This window comes from Actinia tenebrosa, unplaced genomic scaffold (genome assembly GCF_029948245.1).
Source record: "Actinia tenebrosa isolate PJP-AT-01 unplaced genomic scaffold, QUT_ActTen_1.0 PGA_scaffold0__85_contigs__length_37466705, whole genome shotgun sequence".
NCBI classification, from domain to species: domain Eukaryota; kingdom Metazoa; phylum Cnidaria; class Anthozoa; order Actiniaria; family Actiniidae; genus Actinia; species Actinia tenebrosa.
In genome coordinates, this window is record NW_028292569.1 from 33,973,386 (window position 1) to 33,985,554 (window position 12,169).

General features: G+C 33.7%; 1 protein-coding gene across 12 annotated transcripts in view; it reads right to left on the reverse strand.

Moving 5' to 3' along the window:
- LOC116307366 (histamine H2 receptor) overlaps positions 1-12,169 on the reverse strand; it is a 159,794-nt gene that overhangs the window by 45,838 nt on the left and 101,787 nt on the right. For 6 of the 12 annotated variants that reach the window (XR_016118830.1, XM_089024781.1, XM_089024786.1 and 3 more), the window contains one exon: positions 8,054-8,169. The exons of 3 other annotated variants lie outside the window; for them this stretch is intronic. The gene's annotated coding sequence lies outside the window, so the exon portion shown is untranslated. Of the gene's footprint in view, positions 1-7,787; positions 8,613-9,908; positions 10,011-12,169 lie in introns of those variants that run through there. 3 more of the 12 variants (XM_089024797.1, XM_089024794.1, XR_016118829.1) reach the window with 3 other exon arrangements.

Sequence of the window (12,169 nt, forward strand, 5' to 3'; positions counted from 1 at the left end):
GAAAAAACGTCTTTTTCAAAAAAGATTTCAAAATGGATATAATAAAGTGGTAATTGAACTGAGTGTCGTGCAATTTTGGTCTGAAATCAAACTTGCAATTACAAATCGCACTCCCGCTACGCGGTCGTGCGATTTTGTAATCGCGCGTTTGATTTCAGACCAAATTGCACTCCACTCAGTTCAATTACCATTATTAATTAGTGAGTATAATTTGCAGAAAAAGAAAAAGAAAAAGAAATAGACTTATTTGATATAAGAAGAGTATCGCTACATAAATCCATTCCGAGATCAAGGAAAAAGCTTGGGCGAGTTGGTTTACATTGTATTGTGTGACTGTTTTAGGGCATGAAACTTGGAAATATTCCCCGTAAAACAGCCTCACAATGCATTGCAATGCTAACTCGATCCAGTTTTTTCTTCAACCTCAGGATGGCAAATAGAGGGTGCCAATGGGGGTATACCCAATTGTCAGTAACTACTCCTTTTTCGGCTACTAACTTTAGGCTATTTGTCAGTTTACTACTATTTTTTGGCCAATTGTCAGTTAACAGTTAACTGCTAACTATTTTCTGCTTGACAAGGCTAAAGTTTCGGCAATTTTCGTAAGACGCTCATCCCGAGTTACTCGAGATAGGTAATAAAACAGAATACAATATATAGTAAATAAAACTAAGATGAAGAAGCTTCAAGAACATTTTTCTTGCATTTTTAAGCCAGATAATAATCTCAAACGCCTTTTGGTAATAAAACTTGTAGACATATTGCTTAATTATATGTTGTTATCGTTATCTTGACATCCTTGCATTATTAGTTCTCCAGTAATGATAACCTAATAATTGACGGTGGATCAGTGATATTAGACTAGACTCGGAGTCTGCCTTCCATGTTAAAGGTCCATGGCGCACGGAAACTGTGCAAGCATAGTATGATACGTAAACAAATAGGCGCCTGTTGGGACATAGTGGAAGGAAAACAGCAAATGCAGTATGTCCTATACCATATGGTATTGTTTAGGATACCAATTGATAAAAGTACAACAGGTTTTAATTATGAAGATACCACTCGACAGAGGTTCGTTTGAAACTGAGTTATGAGATGGATATCTCAAGAAAATAAAACAGCAATGGCGCCATGGTCAGGAGTGAGCGACACTGTGACGCTACAGCATAACTAATATTGGAATTGATTTTTTTCCGGTTTGTTAAAATCGAACGAATGATCATTTTTTGTGTCTTGCGACGGTTTAATGCCATACAGTGGTTCAAGTAATCGGTATCTATCCCATAATTTCCCCCCGATAAGATTCATATAAAATATTATTGCAGATAAAAAGCTAATAAAAAATATTGGATACATGTACCAAAGTTAGGCTCGAATGCCAGAAAGACTGACTGTATAAGTAATTTTTTTGGGAAGGGTTTTGTTTGTAATTATTAGCTAGTAATTCAGATCGCATGTATCTGGAATATAAAAATATAAGATTATATACAACCAATCCTTACTTCTTGACAACTGTCAAGTGTTTTTGGCTTCTCTCGAGCGCTACTCAATAGGAGCTTCGTCCAACCATGCAAACAAATTAATAACTTCAAAGTTTGAATCGTCTCATTATCCAACAAAGTATTTCACTACAAGAGCACACACTTGATTCGAGCGCGGCGCGATTTGACAATGAAAGAGACGATCCAGGAGCAATATGTTTATATTAGACATTGTGACATGATCGCCACATTATCAGTGGAATCAAAGAGAGCACTAGAATGTGATAATCAACCAACAGTTAATGACCAAATATCACAGTGATAGTAAACAGGTACAGAAAGGGCCTCTCCGACAAGTCTGTATTCTATTTGGCAAAGCTGAATAGCGTAATTTTGTCCATTCAAAACTAGCACCTACAACTATCCTAACAATATATTCTTTAGACTGACTGATGAAGAGCAGCTGAATATCGGTCGTAAACAACTGCCTTGAAAAATATTAATGAACCTGTTACTATTTTTAGATTGCATTACACAAACTGAATATTGTTTTTTGTTATTTAGTCAAATTTAAACTTCTTTCCAGAAATATCCTGCAGAAACACTACAATTTTTCAAGCCATAAACTAATTGACTGAACAAGGAATTTAATTAAAGCAATCTTATTTGAGAATGTTGACTGGGAACTGAAATAGCAAGGTATCTAAATAGAGGTTCATTAAACTTATCAATACCAATCAATTCGACAAATCAATTTTGCGCAAGAATAGCGTCAGCATACTTTTGGTCAGCGGACTAAAATTCCTGTTTGAAACGGCCGTAATCATTCAATCATGCATATATATCCATATCTGCTATATCTACAAGTTCTATAAATTCTTAAAAAAGAGCCTTATAATTCATTATGCTTGATTACTTTTGAAAAAAAAAAGTAATTATTATCTTCTGGGGCAGAATATGATGCACCAAAAACCAAGATAACCAGAACAGCATTATCAAGTCAACTATCTCGACTGCAAAATGTTCTGAAAGACTCAGCTCCGCTTGCCGCTTTGTTATTTTTACGCTGTTTTCGTTGCGCAGCTTGTTGGCGCTCTTGAATTGTTTGTAGCCAATGGTTTTACATCCTTTACCCCTGGGTTGCCGAGAATGTTGTTTTGACAAAATACCATGTTTGTGTTGTCGTTTTTCTTGTCATTAATTGTTTAGCTTTTGTTTCTTGAATGAATACAGCAAATGTATAAACACATCAATGAAGTCCATTGTAGTTTCCTGAATCCTAAAAATTTGGTTTTTCCCCTTTTTGTTATTTTCACTGTATTTTTCTTAGTGCTTAAAAATGATTTTGATGGCTTAATTTTTTTCTGTTGCCGAAATAAGGGATATCGACTAATTTTCGTTGTTATTGCATGTTATTTCTTAATTTGATGCTACGTTGTTTTTTTTTTCACGCTCACCTCAACTTTAAAATGTCCTCGACTTATCCAGTCTCAAAAATACTTAACCCAGAATGTCCCCAAAGTTGTCCAAAATCACAGCGAATCCAGTACTGAACAAGTAAGACCGGAACCCAGCAATGAAATCAGTGAAACAATGTTAATTCAGTATACTAAGAATACTAAGCATTAACAACCACACGAGAAAATAACACATGCTCTTTGATAATACATATATTACCAAAGAAGTGTTTTCCGGCATCTTTTAACATTTGTCAAGTTCCATGAGTTGTTTAAATGAGCTGAGTCTGACTGCACGAAAGGAAGAATTTTTTTGGGGTATGTGCGAAAGGATTTTAAACATATGTCTTTATGACTTAAAAAACAACAACAAGATAAGACAGACTAAGTTAGTTATAATTAAAAACGACAACATACGCAAAGCAAAACTGAGCAATACTTAAAACATAACCTCTTAACGAACAAAAAAACTTGAAGTAAGAAAGAAATTGGATCGTTGCCTGACCAATCAGAATTGTGACAATCTCTTGATGAAGGTGACAGCCTTAAACCTTCTCTTAAACCATAGCATAACGTGGATTAATAAAACTAAAAGCAAAATTAATGGGTTTTAAAGTTGTGATAAGATCGAGTACTGAAGGATGATCGCACATATTTGACAATCTGAGAAGTTAATAGGTTCTTAAACTATATATGGCCTCTAAGACCCCTGGAAAATGTCCCATCATTTTCGCGTTTGATTTCATCCTTAAATGGCTTGACAGTTTTGACTCTAAGGTTCTTGAAGTGAGTTTGGATTTTTTAATTTTTACAACGATAGTAGATAAAACAAAGCCCTACTCTGAGAGCTAAAAGTAGATATGGCCGCCGTTCAAGAGAAAATATCCTTATCAAAAAGCCGCCAACGTGGCCTCAATAGATAAATAAAACAACCTTAATCATATTATATAATCTTTTGAAATAGGCTACATAGGACTCTAACAAATACCAGGCAATCTAGCTACTGTTTTATTATTCAAATACAGATAAGGAAACCTACATTCGCAGTAGGTGAGAGATATATTATCTATATAGTACGTGCTAAATATGGTCGAGTGGTCTAAAATGAGTGGTCGAAACTGATAGTATTATTTTTTCTAAGGTGTTTAGTTATGCTATTCATTATCGTTGGTAAATTAGTTTTCGACTTTTGTGTAAAAAAAAAAAAAAACAAACATGCCTAGTAGTTATACGTGAGAAGCTTTCTTTTAGCTTTGGAGTTTTTTTCATTTTTCTTTTGTAGTCTGACTGCCTTTGGTAGGCATATCGTTCATGGCCATTTTATTTGATGGGAATCTTCAAGAACTGTCCATTCTCATCCTATCCTGTTTAGGTAGTTAGGCAATGGGCAGAAGTCCATAGGGCTTAACGCGCACAAGCTTGAGGAATAAAGAGTCTATACTCAGTTCATGCTGACATGCACTTACATAATCAAACGAATAAATTTGTCGACTAACCTTGCATTTCAAAATACTTTGGCGTTCATTTTACTGAGGGAAAAATGGTCAAACTTAACCAATGTATTCACTTCGCTGGCCATGAAGCTAACTGAGCAGGAATATTAACCCTAACCCATAAAGATAAACATTGACTAAAAGCCATTTCAATTTACAATTCATTATTTATGAATAAGTAAGTAGTGAATTGGCAAAGGACATAAAAAAATCCTAATGCATGATTCGATAATATTTTTCTAAATTACTCAGTCCGGGGTCGATTCAAGAATTTCTAGCTTCCTGCAAGGTTCTTTCTACATGTCAAGGATTTGTTCAAAATCATCGGGAATTGTGTCAATTACCATAGGCTTTTAGCGCCACTAGTCGGCTAACTTTACGAAATCGCAAAATTTCAAACATTCGGCACACTGAAATTGGTATGACTATTTTTATGACTGTATATTATTTTGGAAATAATTAAAATTTGAACGTAAGGTTTACTATCTAACTAAAGACAAAGGGAATTTTAAACGGACATACGAAAAGACTTGAGTCTAGTTCTTTTATATAGTTTCAGTCATTATCTAAGATACTATAATTTCAGTTTCAAAGCAACTTACAAAATTGCCTGCAGGTATGGAAAGAGTTTTCGTAATTCATTAAAAACCGGAATATTCTCGTATGAAATGCCAAAAATAATGAGGCGGCCTTTAAGAAAAGGATGTCTAGGGTTTATAGTAAATCCTAAACGGCGAAAAATTAAACTAGCTTCAACATTCGAGTACTTGTAGGTAAGCACTTGTTTGGAATTTACGCTTGAGACGTATACAGATGACAAAAAAAAAAAAAAAAAAAAGCGTATGGTTGCACTGTTGAGACGGATATATTCTCCGATTACACTGATGTTGGATTTACTTTTGCAAAACCTTTAGTTGAATAATATAATTCGAACAATAAAGATATTACATCTGTGCCTATTCGATTAGATATCTCTAGTTCAATATTGTAGTCAAAAATTTGGTTCTGCTTTAAAACTGATATTTTCAACAACTGGTTCAGTGAATGAACACTCAGGAAGCAGTGTCAATACAATGGATTCAACTTACCAAAGTCCTGCAATAGACAGAACATAAATATTGCTCTAGAAAAGCTTCCAGTTCCAATTCTGCCTGACTTAATTTCAATCGTTTTTAAAGAATGACAACGCGCGCATGCGCAGTTTCATGAGTTAAAAAAATAATATTTTGAGAAATAAATACTTAAATACAGTAGAGAGTTTAATTTAAAAACTTGGAAAAGCAAGTTGTTATTATTTAATTGAAGGAATACATGACATTTCAAATAAAAATTTAAAAGGCTAATTGAGTGTAACTAAGAAATCTACTTTTATGAGCTTTGGTATTGGCTTTATAATTATAATATTTTATTAAAGGACTAAAAATATTTTTATCATATTTTTAAAAATATCTCAAAAATCTAGACAATGTAATGTTTTGAGATAGTTAGATGTACTTGTCTAATGTTTTTAATGTTTGATAATTAGTAATATTTTTTAAAGAATTTTAATTATTCTTCGCAGCGAAATAGTAACCTAGGCAGTTACTTTGGAAAGTCAAACAAAATCTCAGACTTCAAATAAAGTTAAATCCATGACTTCCAATACGCCAACGAAACTTAAAAAAAAGAGTTTACGCCGACTCTGTGTGGGTGTTTTTCTTTTCTAAGATGAGTATTAAAATACCATAGCTGCTTTCCGATACCTCTAAAACCGAACTATTTACACAAACCATTATATACAGTGTATAAAATTATTATGATAATTGCACGATATGCCATTGATAAAAGTAAAGAACTTGTATGTGCATGGTGAAACCTTTTTGTTCCCTTGATTGAGCTAGGTGATTCAACTGTAGCCTCGCACTAAAACTGAGCAATATAATACACACTAACCTTATCTTTTGGCCGGGGCATGTTTCATTATAAATTCTTTAACAATAATAATAATTTGATAATCATCCGGGTGCTTTCCTGAATCGTCCCCCCCTCCTCCTCCTCTTTTTGTCTCTCTCTTGGATCTAGGCGACGTAGATATCTATGGGAAATATTTCAAGGGCAAATGTATTTCCCCTTAACCAGTCACATTGGTTGTTCAGTTTGCAAGGTAATACCACTTAATGTATTTGATCTTGTTGCCCTTGGAGATAAGTATTCTTACGTAGCTGGGTAAACACCGACAGCCACACAGGAGACAATCGCAGGTGGCTGGAAGGTGCTTTCATTCACACGACTTAGTAACATTAATAACATTCGTTCTATAAAAAAATGAGTAATGTTGCGTATTAAATGTCTGAGAACCTGTCTGAAGACTAAAACTCAATTCTGGCATCCTTTGAGGCAAGAAAAATCTAGATATTATTTTGCTTTGAAATCATTAAAAAAATCGACATTAATGGACATTAATGGAAACTTGGACGCATGAGCTGCATGGGGTATTGAATTTCATGTCATATATGCGGCTGCCTTTAATTTAATACGATGGCGGAAAGCGCAGACCTGCCTAACCTCTATCGAACTATAACTGCTTTAAAAAAATGAAAAAATTAAATGCCGCTTTGCCTACGGTACAATGAATTAAAATTAATCAAGTATATGACATATTTTGCTCGATGGCCATTATGGTTTCATAGTCTTTTTCCTCGCTAGAGTTTATGCCTCGTACCGGTATTGTGCTTTAATATGTCAACCGCAATAGATCACTAACTTTAAAGAAATCTTACCAGCTGCTATAAATAGAACAATTACGACTAACCACACAAAGTACAATTGTAAAGGAAAGGTAGAATTGAATTAATACAAAAGATGAATTGATTTTTAAAAACATTCCCATTGAAAATTCAAATTTAGGTTTTAACTGATACAACGAATTTGGTTGTTCGAGTGGAGGCCTTCCTCCTCTTCCTGCCCACCGAGCTATATTGATACATCACTACTTAACTACTACTACTACTAATATATATATATATATATATATATATATATATATATATATTTCTTCAACAGAGCATGAATAGACTCTTAGTCCATGTGGACATGCCACAAAAATATATAATATCCTATATTAGTAAAAATACACAAGTAATTATTGAAAATCTCGCGCGCTGATTGGTCGAGAAACTCACACTATCACACGATAATCACCTCCAGCGATAATCCGAAATGGTGGCCAGCCGCTTTGTTGCTGTTACTGGAAAAATTGTCTTTTATCGTCTTTTTTTCTTTTCTTTTCTTCCTTTTTCTTTTCTTTCTTTCTTTCTTTCTTTCTTTCTTTCTTTCTTTCTTTCTTTCTTTCTTCTTTCTTTCTTTCTTTCTTTCTTTCTTTCTTTCTTTCTTTTCTTTTCTTTTCTTCGAAAGAATCAGCCTGTGTATTTATACTAAAACAATTATTAGCCTCAGCCTCAGTGAATATCGGAGAATATTTACCTCACCGATCGAAGACTCTCGTCTCGGTAAATATTCCCTGATATTCACTTCGCCTTCGGCGAATAATTGTTAAACATTAATAATAACTCTATTTCTGTAAAAAAGTAAAATGGTTTTCCTTAAATTTGTAAACACATGGGCCAAAATACACGGTGCTTACCCTAGATATATGTATATATGCAAGCAAGTGTCCAGTCCCTGATTCTCGTTTTCTCTTTATATCAATCTTCTTGCTTGATTTAATGATTATTGGGTGGCAATGCCAGTTTAAGTCCGCTATGGTTCAACAATGATAATAGTGTTAGACATCTGAATTGGGATCTTTTAAGAAATATTCTCTGTCATTCCCTTATCTAGTAACCTCCAAGAACAACTTCTTCCTTTATTATCCCCCTGCCCGCCCTATTCATTCCCATGGCTCAAAATGCAAGGTTGGATGGCAATGAAATCTTCAGTGGTCAGCGACAAAGCAATGAGCCGCTATAAATCTCTTAAACCATATTCAACCAATCTTGTTCCGTGTCATCAAGCAGGCACGTTAAGAATAAGCGACGGCTCTGGGAATGAGATTGATGTACAACACTTCTTTAAAATTACTTTTGTCAATTTTTTTCTGTTGCTGTAGAGTGCAATAGTAAAATATCCGATACTCGGTCAGCGGCAATGAAATAAGCACATCATCTTGATAGAACGTGAAAAGTTTTTCTGTATACGTTCATTTTTATTTATTGTTTATTATTATTATTGTTATTATTATTATTATTATTATTATTATTATTATTTGCTTTTCGTTGTTGCTTTTTTAGTTTGTAAAGAACCCTACTGTGAGTTCAGACCAACGTCAAGAAAAGATGGCTTCATGATTTGAAAAATCGAATGAACAGATGGGTAAATCAAACATCAAACTTCAAAAAGAGGCTTCAAATTGTTGATCTTATTCCTGTTTCAGAAGAGTTGACCTTTCTTTTACTCTTCTGTCTTAATTAATGATGAATGCAAGAAAGTTTGGATTTTTATTCAGCCTTTCTCTTCTATCAACCGAGTTGAATGAGAAAGCAACTTAGCGAATTAGCTTCATTGATGGATGACAAGAGGATTTGGAGAGGACTAGTGGTTGCCCGCCTTCGGGTGACCAAGTGAGTGAGTGAACCGAGTTGAATGAGAACGCAACTTAATGGCCGAAAATAAATCTTGGTCGAAAGTCCAGTCATGCGCAGTATATAGCTTCATTTTACAAAAGGGTAGCTTTGCGTTTATCACTACAACCGACAAAATGTATTTGAACAACGTAAAATCTAAATAAACTAATAACTTCGACATAATAATATGCCATTTTTGTCATTTCTTTATGATTGCTTTCAACTTTGCACTTGGGCGTCACTAAATGCAGCCAAGTCTTTGGGAAAAATCATTACCATATAAATAGTTTTCTCTTGTTATGATTAAGCCATCTTTATAATGGGAGCTTTTGCATGATATCTACTATGTTTCTTGTAATTTAGATTTTTGAATTATATCGCATTTCATAATTGCGAATTGTAGATTTTGTGGTCACTTTTCAAAACCTGCTACAATAACAAGCTGGAAAAACCATTCAACGACGACGGTCAAAGTTTATGTAAAAATTAAAATACAAATAACTTCGAATTAAATACAACTTTTTCCTTGTTGGATTTATTCAAATATTCCTGTCAAGATTATTGCAAATGGAGTAGAATAAAGAAGACTATAAAGAAGCCTATAAAAAGGGGGTAAGAAAAACGCTTAAAGATAAGACTCAGACACGTGTAAAAAGCTTCAGTCTTTGGTATAAACATAAGTTCTGTCATCCTTTTCTTTTCCATATATACACACGTATTAAGATATTTTCATGCTAAGGTATAACTGATTTTTTCTCAATAAATCACTGTATTTTTTCTCTACAATTCACAATAGGTCACAATAAATCTAAATCTAAACTGATGCGATTGTTGATTGAAAAGAGAAATAATTTTACCTTCTATTTTTTTACTTACTATAGTTGGAGTCGTCTGGTAAGGCCTCGTCAGGACAAACACTCGAGAATCGTGCCACAATACGACTAGTTCACGATAATAATGCCTGCGAGGTAATATAGCCGAAATTGCCAACTTGAACAGCTCTTAGGGGCACGACTTAGATAGGAGATATAATTTCAATCGCTACCTGCTAGTAATGACCTAAATAAAGCCGCGTAAAGCATCTCAACTGGATCTCAAGAATAATTAGTTATGTATAATTTCTTCTTTCTAAGATAAGTGCATTAGGACAGATGGAGGTAATTTTTTATTTGTTGATTTTAGCAATTTATTTATCTCCATCATACATCCTGTCTTACGATGGGGTCATTGGAACCCTAAAACCCATTAACAGATTGTCAAAGGAAAAACTTCAATCAAGTTTGTTTCATGATTGCTACTTGTGAGAACATGCTAGCGGGAGGCATTGCTACGAAAATAAAAAACATATCCAAAATACCAAAAAGAAAAAATTACGAAAATTGGTTAATCATTTCTATTAGATCGATTTCCAAAGCCGACGAGAGTCACTCGCTGATTGGCTAATGGTAATAGGACGGTTCCACTATAATTCCGAAAGACCATCAAGTTATTATCTTCAGTTGATGTATTAAATTTGACATACGATCGAATTCATGATTTTGTCTTTGTCTTTGCTAATATGTATTTTCATGGAAAGTTTTTCTACGAGTTATCGATGGCATCCTCTTATAGAAATAACTATTCATCTTTGGACGCTTTTCATGGGATAATCATTGCGTGAAATATGCTCATATATCATAATGCCCTTAGCCTAGATCTTAAAATGTATAATCTCTAGGCTATATTTATCTGTGAAACCTGGGTTTCAAATGAAAGTATTTATTGGCCGATAAGTTATTAAAATTGAACGCAAAATTGTTAAGGAAAATTGGATTAAAATCTTTGGCTATAAGTACGACTTCTTTTGCGTTGTTCTATCTAGCGGCATAAAAATAGTGTTTGAAGTATAATAAAACGCAAAGGAATAATAAAAGCACTTAGAGATCGAAAAATTGATGTCGAAAGAAACAAGGCAATAATTTCCAATCTTATCCGTTATTTTCTAAAATCCAAGTTCATTAACCCTAACTAATTGATAGAGAATAAAACAGATATAAATTAATGCTGTTGCTAGAGGTAACGAACGACTTGAAATCAAATATATTATATCTGTAGTGGATTTGATAAAGTTTACAGGGCTTCTCAATCACACGCTCTGTAATGGCATTTTACGGACTTACTAGCTGAAACATTGCACAGTCATATTTAAAGGGCTGGTAGCTTAAGTTTGCTATTTTCGACTTTTTCAAGCAAGAACTTAGACTGAATAATGCCAAACGAATCAGAAAAGGAATATATTTCAAATAATACTTGCCTTGTTGTAAAAATGAAGTGAAAGAGTGGCTGAGAAAAACTGGAAAATTCCCATTTTCCTTTTTCCCCTTTTTCTCTCTCTTACTGTCAGTTTAATTTCATCTGTTTATTTCTTTAATTCCATTTCGTCTCTGTTCCATTTGTTTTTGCTTTAGGGATTTGTTAAACGTTTTCGTTTCTAGCTTAATCGATCCTCTCCAGATATTTTTCCATAGTCCTAAAACTGCATATTTTTTGTACTGCTCTCGCAAAAACTTTAAATGCACATCTCATACTCCTCCCAAAAGAAATCAAAGGGTATTCAGACAAATCTCAAGCCTGCTTTGCTGCACACACACTTTACGTCAACAAGAATCATATTAAATCGAGGTCAGGCCCTTTCATAAATGCCGTCGTTGAATTTTCAGAATGAATATATTTTAACATTTTAGGAATGCCATGTGAAAAAACTATCTGAAATACGCACTTTTGGAAAGTTTTGCTGTTCTGAAAAAAATGCCAAGGAACTTATAACTGGTGTAGTTACTTCGAGTTATGCCTTGTTTTGGTGTTTTAATATTTTTCAAATTCTTATAGCTTCCCAATAATTCAGTCTTTTACTCTCAAACTCTGGAACGTCATTGTTATCATTACTACCTATCATTTGAAAGCTTTCCGTTATGCTAAAATCATTAATTTAAAGATATTATGATAGTTATCGGCTGCCATTTGTGGACGGACATGTTCTATGGAAGTCAATTAATATTTTCCATGAGAATACGATGATAATACGGAAGTTTCTTCATAACAAATAAATTTCATTTTTTTTACACAAATACTGAAAGTTTTTTTTTGAAAGTCAAAAT